Raw genomic sequence first — 14,055 nt, forward strand, 5'->3', positions numbered from 1 at the left:
GAAGAAGAAGAAGAAGAAGAAGAAGAAGAAGAAGAAGGAGGAGGAGGAGGAGGAGGAGGAGAAGAAGAAGAAGAAGAAGAAGAAGAAGAAGAAGGAGGAGGAGGAGGAGGAGGAGGAGGAGGAGGAGAAGGAGATTAAATGACTCCAGTTACACATTGACATATAAATCTGTGCATTCTTATGAGAATGACAACATTAAACAAAAAAAATGAAGTTGTTGGCAGCCACGTGGTCCAAGAATTCCAAGCATACTGACTTTTGAGGAGCATATTTTCAGCTACCAGGTCTTCAGGGAGTACTAGAAGGTGGGGGGTTGTGTGGGAGGGTACCACAGTCACTCCAAATAATTCCTGGTGATATCAGCCCAAATACTGGCATACTTGGAGTTTTTGGTAAGACTGTTGTCTCTGCAGAGAGTCAAAAAGGATTGGTGAACAGGGTCATAAGCCAAGTGATGATTTATTGATGATGGGTGCAGTAGTCATGGCTTCAGCTGGACAGGAGCTTGGTCTGCCCTCTCTTTCTGAGATTGCCAGATTTCCGTGTGTTGGCCAGTGTATCAATGATTTTCGTGACTTAGTTTATATCTCTTTCCAGCACAAAGAGAGTCTATGGAGCTTGCTAGGTGCAGAGATGGTGACTGTGGTTGTGGGTGTGGTTACAACTGCCAGGCCTTCTGGAAGTATGAGAAAGTAAGGGGCTGAGAGAACACTGTCCACCTTCACTCTAAAAAAATCCTGGAGATATCATCCCAAATACTGACATAACTGAAATTTGGTCAGAATGGTGTCTTTTCAGAGAGTTTTAGAGGAGTGGTGAAGCAGGACCATAAGCAAAGCATTATTTATGGCTGATGGGAACAACAGGCATTGCTTTGGCGAGGCAGACACTTGACTTCCTAAGATAGCTAGCTTTCAGCCACTTGGCCAGTGTAGCTGTGATTTTTTTATGGCTTGGTTTCAATTTTTTAATTTAATATACTAATATTTTTAACAATTCTAGAAAAATAGATACAAGACCATCTTAACCATCAAAAAGGCATTGATGGCATTTGAAGTGATAAAGATGAAATGAGTAACCCTTCATAGTCAAGGCCAGGGAACTGCTTCTAAGATTTGAAACTTTGCCTTCTTGGTTTCTCTCTGTTCCTCCAATTCTTTTACTTTTAAGAAAATTAAAGAGTTGTAAATAAGTCACCATGGAAGCATTCAATAGAGTGTAAAGTCAGACAATTAATACATTTATGATACTATAGCATTTATTAAAAATGAAACATCAAATACCATGCTTAATTCAAAATAAAGAAAACATGAACATAAAATTTTGAGGGCATGAAACAATGATCCATGCATTCTTAATGATTAATAACCAGTTCTGTACACCTGAGGCACTACTAGTATTGTGTCTCATGCTGTTGAAATTACAGTTAAAACTACACCTAAAAACATGAAAGAAAAATTTATAAATACAAGAGAAAAGATGCTGGATTGTGTGTGATTACAACATGTGATTTTAATCACTTGAATGTGTTTTTAGAAGTTACTTATTAATCATTCATTATTGAGCAGTGCTTTCATATAAGGACTATGCATTCTCAACTTATAAGTCTTTGATTGTAACAAACTTTTAGGTTAAGGCTTTAATATAAAAAGAAAGTTAAGTTCATAAATGTGCTGAAATCCTAGATTCTGGAGAGCTAGCAGGTGCTAATCATGTGCAAAATGTTTCTGTTATTTCCAAATAAATCTAACCAGTACTCTTGTGTTATTCATTGTGGTTTTCATAGGCATAAGCACCAATGTGCTGCGGGAATCACAGAGATAAGTTAGATCACAGAGATGTCTTGCTTTTCAAACAAATGATGACTGAAAAACAAACTAAGTTTCCGCTATCATTGAGTCAGATTCCAAAAATTTCACAAGCTGGCAGGAAAATGGCAAATGCAAACTGCAAACATGGTCGGAGATCTTAATGATAGTTCCTCAAACCTGAAAAGATTATGGCTGAGAAGCTGCACTTCCTGTGTTTTCCATTATTTAATAATTTATCATATGAAATCCATTGACCTTTTAGTCGACTTTTTAGAGGAAGTTGCAGCGTTAATTATGGGTTATCTGCTTTATTGAGCAGCATTAGCATACAAATAGGACATCAATAACCAATTACAGTCACCATCTTGGAAAGCAGGTCTCTTCCCCCAGACTCTATAACTGCTAACTCAGCCACTTCAAGGTCTTGGCACTTTGCATTAGTGGTGTTCAAGAATGTGGTTCATGTGACAAACTACATGCCTGGCATGTTCAAGGCTCTGGATTCAAACTCAGCATTCCATGCCAACTCCTACACCCAAACCCACTAAAGTGGTCCCAAACATTCCCCATAAAATGGCTGATGAGACAACGAAGAGGTAAGTTGCTTGTCTTGCATTCAACTGACCCTGTTTCATCACCAGTAGTACAAATGGTTCCCTAGCATTGCTGGGGCTATTTATGATTGTATTCAGGAGTGGCTCCCTGAGCATCCTAGGGTATAGCCCAAACCCTCCTACTCCCCACTTCCCACCACACACAACCACACATTTTTTTATATAGCTGGATTTGGCTCTTAGACTATAGTTTGCCCATTCTGGCTTGAAGCCTGGACTCTGGCATCAAAGAGAACTGAATTAGAGATCCAGTTAGCCCCACCTACCACTGTTTGACCTGTCACAAATTACAGTTTCCTATAGCTGGGTTTCCTTAACTGTAAAATGGAAATAATAGGGGCCGGAGAGATGGCATGAGGTAAGGCATTTGCCTTGCATGCAGAAGGTTGGTGGTTCAAATCCTGGCATCCCATATGGTCCCCGAGCCTACCAGGGGTGATTTCTGAGTGTAGAGCCAGGAATAACCCCGAGCACTGCCGGGGGTGTGACCCAAAAAAATAAATAAATAAAATAAAAATGGAAATAATAAAGTATCTATCAGACATTCCCATGAAAGCCTTTCTAGTGTGGAAGTCACAGTGACTTTCATGGAAGGCTTAAACAATCTCTTCCCACCTCACCCTCCCCTATTTCCAATTCAGTGCTGCTATGTTAATCTTTCAGTCTAGGATCAGGGTATCCACAGACCCCAGTGCCCCAGTCTCTCCCTTCTCATAGCTCCCATACTCTGCTCCCACCTTTCAGGATCCAGATTCAAATGCAGTTTCACCCAGGGATGCCATTTAACCTCAGATAGCTTCACCCAGGTAAAGCTACGCCACAGCTTCACCGCAGCCCTTCTGACTCTGTTCCTTTTTCTTGTTGTTCTCAGTATGTATCCTATTGTCAGTTATTATCTCACTCATCATTTTGCAAGCCTGCACTAAACTGTCATGCAAGAATTGTGCCACTCTACCTCCAGCACCAACCAGCACAGTGCCTGGTTTGAAGAGCCAATCAGTATGTATGTGTATGATTAATAAGCAATTCAGTCATTCCTGTAACTGAACCCCCTCTCATCAGGAAAACAGTCCAATGTTCTCTCCCTTTATGACATCAAGCATGGTAGACCAATGACTCACGTCTCTTCAAAAAATTATTTTTCTCACACGAATTCTTATCAAGTGGCTATATTTTGATGTGTGAAGTGATTAAGTCATTGACTTATAGTATTTAAGTGTGCCCAAAACATTGCATCTTAAGCTACTCTAGGGGTTTCTAGGGCTTTCATTCCTAGTGGAAGGCCCCTCTTACTATGAAGTACCACTTAACATCAAGGACCAGCAGAACCAAACATGTTAAATTGAGATCAGACCAGGAATGGAGCATTCAAGTTGCATTCATGAGATCATGAAACCTGGGAGGGAGGAAGGGAGGGAGGGAGGGAGGGAGGGAGGGAGGGAGGGAGGGAAGGAGGAAGGGAGGGAGGGAAGGAGGAAGGGAGGGAGGGAGGGAAGGAGGAAGGGAGGGAGGGAGGGAGGGAGGGAGGGAGGAAGGAGGGAAGGAAGGAGGGAGGGAGGGAGGGAGGGAGGGAGGGAGGGAGGGAAGGAGGAAGGGAGGGAGGGAGGGAAGGAGGAAGGGAGGGAGGGAGGAAGGGAGGGAGGAAGGAGGGAAGGAAGGGAAGGAAGGGAGGGAAGGAAGGGAAGGAAGGAGGGAAGGAAAGAAGGAAAGGGAGGGAGGGATGGAGGGAGGGAGGGAAGGAAGGAAAGGAAGGAAGGGAGGGAGGGAGGGAGGGAGGGAGGGAGGGAAGGAAAGAAGGAAGGAAGGAAGGAAGGAAGGAAGGAAGGAAGGAAGGAAGGAAGGAAGGAAGGAAGGAAGGAAGGAAGGAAGGAAGGAAGGAAGGAAGAAGGGAGGGAGGGAGGGAAGGAAGCAAGGAGGGAAGAAAGGAAGGAAGGAGGAAGGAAGGAAGGAAGGAAGGAAGGAAGGAAGGAAGGAAGGAAGGAAGGAAGGAAGGAAGGAAGGAAGGAAGGAAGGAAGGAAGGAAGGAAGGAAGGAAGGAAGGAAGAAGATAAAAGCATGGAAGAGAAGAAAAGAAAAATATTGATCCTGAGGGACCAGGGTGATGGGGCCAGCAGATAGAGCTCTGAGGCAGACCTGAGTTTGAACCTCAACGCTACATATTATATCTCCTGAGTCCAACCAGGAATAATTTCTCTGCGCAGAGCCAGAAAAAATCCCTAGCATTGCCTGGTGTGATATAAAACTAAAAATAAAATATTGAACCTGAGTTTTACTGTCAGCTGACTCAGAGCAGTTATGTGACCTTGGACAATTTAAGAACTCCTGCCAAATTTCTTTTTCTCAACTGCAAATATGAACATTTTCAGCAAGAGTCTACCCTTTAGCAATAATCTACCATTCTCTGAAGCAGCTTCCAGCTGTTGAGCCACAGGTAAGGGCAACATTAAAAATAGATGGATTCGAACACACCTGTTTCTTAAGAAACATGCCAGCCACGTCAGAACAAATCCTCCCATGTTCTCTTCTCGTAGAAATCTCAGCCAACATGAACTTCCCTGGGCCAAGCCAGTCCCAGAAATTATTAATTATTGTCACCGCAGATAGGTAGATGAAGAAGTGACAGATGGTTCATGTGAAATAGTCTAAAATCACCTGCTATGAAATTAATTCCCCATCTTGGAGGCTTGGGGCTCAGAACACCGTGCAAAAAAATGACTGTTGATAAATTGTGTGTGTTTGCGTGTCAGCCTCTCTGCAAACACCTAAATAATATATGTCATATCATGTTTTCTTTTCGCCATCTCGTTTTAATACATTATCATTTATAGAAAACTGCAGGGAAACGGGGAACATCAATCAAGCCATTAATTCCTGAGATTATGCTAATGAGATGCCTGGAGGGTTGGTTTCCCAGAATAGCTTCTCTCCCAGGAAGGATGCTCTTGGCTTTTCCCCTGCCCAGATCGCCCTGCTTAAATCCGGAGCCTTCACACAGAGAGGGTTTCTCTTAAAAGGGCACCCACCCAACATGCTGGTTCTGGGGCAGGGTGGTGGGAGAGGAGAGGAGGGAGGAGAGAGACTGGTTCTGCCAGACAGTCAGAGCCAGCAGTTTCCCTGGCAAAGCTGATGATGGAATGAAAATGTGTGAATCACAGAGGGGAGAGAGACAGGAGACCCCAGTTCCTGGTCTTTGGAGTCCTCCCCAGTTAGCACCCCTGCCGGGTGCAAAGTGGAGGAAGAAGACAAAAGCAAAATAAAGAGTTCTGAATAAGACACTCTGTCAGCTGAGATGGCAAGAGGAGACCAGAGCAGCATGATTCCAGTTCCTGTGAGAGAAAATCGGGGCACACCAAGTTGGTGCCCGAGGAGAAATCCTCGATCAGAACATTTCCCCCTCTAGAGTCACTTATTGGTCACAGCACAAACTTGCTGCACAAATTGTATGGACCATCAGCCCCATTTTCTGGACTGATCTCCAAGAGGTGATTCAAAGTTGCCTAGCTGGTAAATAAATAAATATTGACATAAAAATTATAAACATGCCTCCCAGGGAGATATTCTGGAGTCCATATCATCTGCTTCAGACATGTATATTGCATACATATGGAAACCTGGTGAGCTTCGATGTACTCTATGTACTTTTGCCACTCCTTCAGAAAAAGAGAAATAGGATACACTGGCAGGGTTTCTAACATGCTTCCAAATGAAAGTCACAAGCTAGAGAAAGATAGCCAAGGGAGTCTGCTGATGAGTGAACAGCTTTATGGTTCGTGGTGAGAATCTATGAATGTGATCAATTAATTGCATAGAACTACAGAGAAAGAGAGAAAGACAGGGGGATGATACAGAGAGTGAAAGAGAGAGACAACTGAGAGACGGAGAAAAACTAAAGAAATTGAACACATTCTGAGGATTGACATAAGGTAGACTTCCTGGCATTGTACTAAAGTTGTGCAACATGTTTCCATTGGGAGAAACTGGGTGCCAGGTAAATGGGCATTTCCATTACAATTTCTATACACTGGAGTGGGGGGGTGCCTTTAAAATACCTGTTAGAGCTCCAGTGTAAGGACTCGAGAGATACATTTAGATGTAGTCATGATAGAAAAGCTTCATGATGGGGTTAATGACTTTTATTTTTTATTTTCTGGAGGGTTTTTTTTTTTTTTTTTTTAGTTTTTTGGGCCACACCCGGCGATGCTCAGGGGTTACTCCTGGCTGTCTGCTCAGAAATAGCTCCTGGCAGGCACGGGGGACCATATGGGACACCGGGATTCGAACCAAGCACCTTTGGTCCTGGATCGGCTGCCTGCAAGGCAAACACCGCTGTGCTATCTTTCCGGGCCTGGAGGTTTGTTTTATGGGGGTTTTTATTTGTATTTAGAGCTTCACTCGGCACTGCTCAGGCTTATTCACCACTGTATTCATTCTTGGCAGTGCTTACGGGACCATATAGGGTACAGAGGACTGAATCCACTTTGGCCACATGCAAGATGAATGCCCTATCCACTCTGGGCATGATGGGATTAGTGATTTATGAAGTAAGAGAACCCAGAGTTTCCTTTCTTCCCTTCTGCCCTCGTTATTGTGACAGTAAACACACAGATATTCCCATCTACACTTAGAAAATAGCTCCCTCCAGAAACCCAATATGCTGGCCAGTAGATCATGGACTTCTAGTCTCCAGAGAGTGAAAAAGAAATATCTGATAATAAAATAACAGATGATCTTATTTAGCTGTGGAATAAATAAAACACATATCAAACAAACAATGACAAACATAACCTTGGGGTTACAGAGATTACCAAGCACTGGAGGGAGAGTTAAAGAGAATGAAGAGGACAAGAGGGACATGGGGACACATAAAGACAGTGGTGGAGGGCCGTAGGCACTTTGGTGGGAGAGAATGTAGTCACTGTTTCTCAATATCAGAAATATTAACAATATTGTAACCATGTAGGAGGGAAGAAGAATGGAGAGAAAGAAATGTTCGTCATGGAAGTTGCCCAATACAGTCCTAAGAAATGTGTTTGCAAAAACTGTGACACTAAAATCACTTTAAAAAAAAAAAAAAAAGTGAGGGGCCAGAGCTGTGGCGCAAGCAGTAGGGAATTTGCCTTGCACAGGCCAACCTAGGATGAACTGCGATTTGATCCCCGGTGTACCATATGATCCCCCAAGCTAGGAGAGATTTCTGAGCACATAGCCATGAGTAACCCCTGAGCATCAGAGGGGGTGCCCCCCCCCAAAAAAGTGATGGGGCCAGAGAGTCAGCACAGCGGTAGGATGTTTGCCTTGCAATCGGCCGACCCAGGACCAATGGTGGTTCAAATCCCAGCATCACATATGGCCTCCCGTGCCTGCCAGGACTGATTTCTGTGCACAAAACAAGAGTGACCCCTGAGTGTCTAAGAGTGTGTCAGATAAAACAAACAAACAAAAAGTGAAAATAAAACTCCCGATCAACCCTACTTCCTGCCAGATTTTTTCTTGGCATCAATCACTATTTTTTCCTGACTCTGTGTCTGCATTTGTTTTCTGATAGCTAAGGTGCAGAAACTAGCAGTAGACAAAAATGTCAACTATAAGGAAAAGATGGTAAACGTGTCTCTACTAAATATGTCTCTTTTTTAGGAAAAAAGCATAACACACATGAAAAATAATGCAACAACAAATACACTAAAAAATTTCCAATGAATATCAATAAAATACATTTAATATTTAACATACAATAAAAATAGGGAGATAGATAGATAGATAGATAGATAGATAGATAGATAGATAGATAGATAGATAGATAGATAGATAGATAGATAGATAGATGGATGGATGGATGGGTGGATGGATGGGTGGATGGATGGGTGGATGGAGATAGATAGATAGATAGATAGATAGATAGATAGATAGATAGATAGATAGATAGATAGATAGATAGATAGATAGATAGATAGATAGATAGATAGATAGATAGATAGATAGATAGATAGATAGATAGATGATAGACAGACAGACAGACAGATAGGTAGGTAGGTATGGAAGGGAAGGGGCCAGGATATGGCTTAGTGACTAACACACCTTGATTGGTAAGAAGAAAAGAAAGAGGGGCCAGAAAGATAGCATGGAGGTAGGAGAAGGATGGTGGTTCGAATCCTGGCATCTCAAATGGTCCCCTGAGCCTGCCAGTAGTGATTTCTGAGTGTAGAGCCAGGAGTAATTCCTGAGTACTGTCGGGTGTGACCCAAAAATCAAAATAATAGGGCCCGGAGAGATAGCACAGCGGTGTTTGCCTTGCAAGCAGCCAATCCAGGACCAAAGGTGGTTGGTTCGAATCCCGGTGTCCCATATGGTCCCCCGTGCCTGCCAGGAGCTATTTCTGAGCAGGCAGCCAGAAGTAGCCCCTGAGCAACGCCGGGTGTGGCCCCAAAACCAAAAAAAAAAATCAAAATAATAAAAAGAAGAAGGAGGAGGAGGAGAAAAGAAAGGAAGGAAGGAAGGAAGGAAGGAAGGAAGGAAGGAAGGAAGGAAGGAAGGAAGGAAGGAAGGAAGGAAGGAAGGAAGGAAGGAAGGAAGGAAGGAAGGAAGGAAGGAAGGAAGGAAGGAAGGAAGGAAGGAAGGAAGGAAGGAAGGAAGGAAGGAAGGAAGGAAGGAAGGAAGGAAACAGAAGAAAGAAACCAAAGAGGGGTCAGAGAGATAGCACAATGGTAGAGTGTTTGCCTTGCACGTAAGGCAGACCTGAGACAGACTCGAATTCGATTTCTGTCATCCCATATGGCCCCTCCCACCCCCACCCTGAGCCTGCTAGGAGCGATCTCTGAGCGCAGAGCCAAGTGTAACTCCTGAGTGCTGCTGGATGTGACTCTTCCCCCACCAAAAAAGAAAGAAACTGAAGAAAGAAACAAAAGCCTAATCTGTACCCAGATTATTAAAACAACTCCCAGGCAGTCAATAGGACAATATACAACTCAATCAAAAATAAGCAAAGAGGACTACAGAAATAACTGAACAGGCTAGAGAACATAACAAACATGTCCAAAACCCAGCTAATACCTGACATTACATGGCCACCTGAACACCTCCTGGGTGCTGGTGGGGTCAGGGCATAAATAGCACAGCAGATAGGAGTGCAAAAAGCCTTCCACTCGATCAAACAGAACTCAATCTCTGGCATCCCACATGGTCACCTGAGCCTGCCAGAAATGATTCCTGAGTTCAGAGACAGGAGTAACCCTGAGCACCCTAGGTGTGATCCAAAATAAACAAACAAACAAACAAATGGCATGAGCTGGGAATAGCCCCTAAAAGTCATTGACTGTAATCCAAAACCAAAATAATAAATAAATAAACAAAAGATAGCAAAGAATAGGAAAATTTGGGCCCAGGAATGAGGGTCAGTGGTAGACAATATTCCTTAACTGGGTGAAACCCTGGTTTGATTCCCAGTGTCACATCCCCTCACCATGGGCAGTTGTAAGTGCCACAACAATCTGCACAATTCTTCAACACCACAATAAGTGCATTACCCTGACGTCATGATATCAACGTGATTAAACAATTAAAAGGAAATTGAAACGCATTGTTCAGTAAACTCATTTAAGTGTTTTCACCCTTATTTATATGGGAAAAACAAATTCTGACAATAATAATATGGCATCTCACGTTATTAGATTGAATAAATGTTTGAGGATCCTCCAAAAAGTTCTTAGAGGGCTGAGCTAAATTCTCAGTAATACTTGGCCAAACAGGCCAGGTACTTCAAATTTAGGTCCAAGGACATAGAAATACTTGAGCCACAAGAACTTTTGAAACACATACTTTAATTAATAGGGCCACAAATATGATGTTGAGGTGGGGAGTAGGGGCGACCATGTGGTGTCAGGGCTCATACTCAAGACTCTACACATAAAAAGCAAGTGCCACTAATTGGTAAACTGTCTCCCTTACATATAACATTGGGGGCCTTGGGGGTCACACAGTACTCAAGGGCTAATTCTGGCTCTGTGCTCAGAAATTACTCCTGACAGACTCAAGGGACCATATGGGATGCCAGGGATTGAATTCATGAGGCAGTTATCCTATCTGCTGTGCTATTGCTCCAGCCCCAACTTTTGTTTGATAACATTTTTAATTTAATAACATTTTTCTTTTTTCTTTTTTTTTTTTTTTGGAGTAACACCAGGCAGCGCTCAGGGGTTACTCCTGGCTCTATGCTCAGAAATCGCTCCTGGCAGGCTTTCGGGGACCATATGGGATGCCAGGATTCGAACCACTGTCCTTCCCCATGCAAGGCAAACTCCTTACCGCTGTGCTGTCTCTCTGGCCCTTCAATAACATTTTTAAGCCACTGCCAGTAGTGGTCAATTCATGAAGAAACAGAATTTTCATAGATTCTGATGCCAGTGTGGGTAATGAGTTCGGATGCTTTGGGGCACCATTTTATCTTATATATTAGCAATATGGTTCCAAAATATAGATCTCAGAAAACACTTATAGATCACACAAACATAATAGGTTGTGTGTGTGTGTGTGTGTGTGTGTGTGTGTGTGTGTGTGTGTGTGTGTGTTGATGTTTGACTTTGAAGAGGTCAACACCTAGCAGCACTCAAGAGCTACTAAATGATTGGAATACCATTTGGTGTCAGAAATCAAACCCAGTTCTCTTTCCTGTAAACTATATGTTCCAATCCCTTGGGGACCAATTCTCTCAGCCTAATCTTGATTTACAAGACTAAAGCATTTAAGTACAAGGTCAGTATCAACTTGCAGCCTGTTCTGAGTCCAGGCAGCTGGATATCGGGTCTGAGCTCTCAGTTCAGAATCATGCTGCGGTGTTATCAATTCAGCTGGGATAAATGTTCTGGTGCTCCATAAAAGCAAAGGTGCTCCATAGAAGCAATCCGTAAGACAGTACCAGTTTCCAGAAGCTACACTAGGTTTCTTTATGTTGGACTCAGAAAATTCAACCATTTTTGACATAAAAGTACATGTTCATGTTCTAGGGTCCCTGTACACAGTGACCATGGAAGAAGTTGGGCATAGACCTCTCTTTCTCTTTTTATTTTTTTATTTTTATTTATTTATTTATTTATTTATTGGTGTTTGGGTCACACCCGGCAGTGCTCAGAGGTTACTTCTGACTTTATACTCAAAAATGGCCCCTGGCAGGCTCGAAGGACATATGGGATGCCGGGATTTGAACCACCATCTTGTGCATACAAGGCAAACGCAGTACCTCCATGCTAACTCTCTGGCCCCTAGACCTCTCTTCTAGAGAAGGCAGAGCAAGACAGTTGGAAACCAGCAAAATTTGGACTTCTTATTGAAATATATAAAGAATGGATGTATAAATGAGTCAGAGAGAGAATACAGATGGTAGGGTGCTTGCTTTGCATGACTGATTCATATTCAATCCCTGATTGAATCCTTTGAAATGCCCCTAGGAGTGATAGCTGAGCACAGAGCCAGAAATAATACTAAGCACTGAAAGTAGTGGCAAAAGCAAGGGGCGGATAAAGCAGTCTGGAGCAAATATAGTGGCATGAGAATAGAGGTCCGGGGATTTACTAGGGTTTGTAAGGACAGAAAGGGAGGCAAAACAAAGACAGTATTTTTGTATTTGGGGGGTCACACCAAGCAGTACTCAGGGGTCACTCTTAGCAGTGTTTAAGAGATCTTATACGCAGTGCAAAGGATGAAATTGGGGTTGGCTACGTGCAAGACAAGCACCTTAGCCCTTATATCTATATCTAAAGTGCACAGAGGCTGGAGAGATAGCACAGCGGCGTTTGCCTTGCAAGCAGCCAATCTGGGACCTAAGGTACTTGGTTCGAATCCAGACCTCCCAATATGGTCCCCCGTGCCTGCCAGGAGCTATTTCTGAGCAAATAGCCAGGAGTAACTCCTGAGCATTGCCGGGTGTGGCCCAAAAACCAAAAAAAAAAAAAAAAAAAAGATCTGAGCACAGCTAGGCTCAAAGCAAAACTCAGAATTAAAACAAATAAACAAATAAAAGGGTTTCATCCTCTTATTGGGGCCGGGCGGTGGCGCTAGAGGTAAGGTGCCTGCCTTGCCTGCGCTAGCCTAGGACGGACCGCCACGGTTCGATCCCCCGGTGTCCCATATGGTCCCCCAAGCCAGGAGCGACTTCTGAGCGCATAGCCAGGAGTAACCCCTGAGCGTCACCGGGTGTGGCCCAAAAACAAAACAAAACAAAAATAAATAAATAAATAAATAAATAAATAAATAAATAAAGTGCACAGAGACAATACAGAGCAAAATTTGGAACTTCTCTCTAACTTCCAGCTTTCTATTCAGGTAAGAGTTTTTGAGAAATTTCATTCCCAGAACCAATGTCAGAACACTTTATTCTGGTCATAGCTGCCAACCAAAGATTGAAATTGCTAAGTATTAGCACTATGCGTTTTATCTTGCTTTAGAGTGTTCAGTTCACTCTCTCTGTCTCATAATAATGCATTTTAAAATCCTGGAAAGGAATTCTATTATAACTGGAGAAAAATATTTTAGATCCACCTTAAAATGTAGAATGAAGTCTTAAAAATCAAACTGCAACAGTAATCAATTATTTGATGATGATGATGATGATGATTATATCAGGATTAATAGAAGGACACTAGGCAGTGACAAAAGTGTCTCACATCTATTTGGCATAAGTACTAAGTTTCATTTGCCCTGAGCTGTATCATCAATGGAGTCCATATTAGACAAATTTGGCGATGTGGGGAGTCAATGTGTTAAGAATACAAATCCTTTAAGAAAAATGAAAGACATTCTTGCAATAATAATTTTCAGACACAAAAGAGAAAAGAGCTGGAAGTTCCAGCTCACCTCAGGAAGTCACCACAAAGAGTGATGAGTTTAGTTAGAGAAATAACTACATTTTGAACTGTCCTAATAATGAGAATGTATGAGGGAAATGGAGAGCCTGTTTAGAGTACAGGCGGGGGTCGGGTGGGGAGGAGGGAGATTTGGGACATTGGTGATGGGAATGTTGCACTGGTGATGGGTGGTGTTCTTTACATGACTGAAACCCAAACACAATCATGTATGTAATCAAGGTGTTTAAATAAAATAAATAAAAATTAAAAAATTAAAATAAAATAAAATAAAAAGAATACAAATCCATGCAGAATATGAAGCAGAATGTACAGAAACCCAAGGCAACTAATTCCACATATTGCATCCCTTAGGTCTTACTGGAATCATTTCCCTTACCAAAGTATCCCTTTCCAATCTGTTTTGCTTTTCTCAATTGAAATGCCTACATTCAATCATGAGTTTCTATTTCCGCTACGATGCAAAGCACTGACCCCTTTCCCTTTGTGATGGCAATGGCCAGCCTCATCCACCTAGCAATTAAGATATGTTTGTTGGTTTGTTGGTTTGTTTTACTGCAAGAGAGCATGTGGCCAGGTGAGAGAGAAGCAGCTACTCTAGATTCAAGGATCCTCAAGCCTAGACGATGGCTCACTTCTCTGCCCTAGTCTTACTTCCGGTAAAGGCCAAACTATGGGAAAATATGAACTGCAGTCCTTACCCATTTCACAGGGCCATTGTGAAGATGTACTGAGATAGCATTCATAAATGTACTTTGAAAAATAATCGTTACAAGGGCA

This window comes from Suncus etruscus, chromosome 19 (assembly GCF_024139225.1).
Source record: "Suncus etruscus isolate mSunEtr1 chromosome 19, mSunEtr1.pri.cur, whole genome shotgun sequence".
In the NCBI taxonomy this organism is placed as follows: domain Eukaryota; kingdom Metazoa; phylum Chordata; class Mammalia; order Eulipotyphla; family Soricidae; genus Suncus; species Suncus etruscus.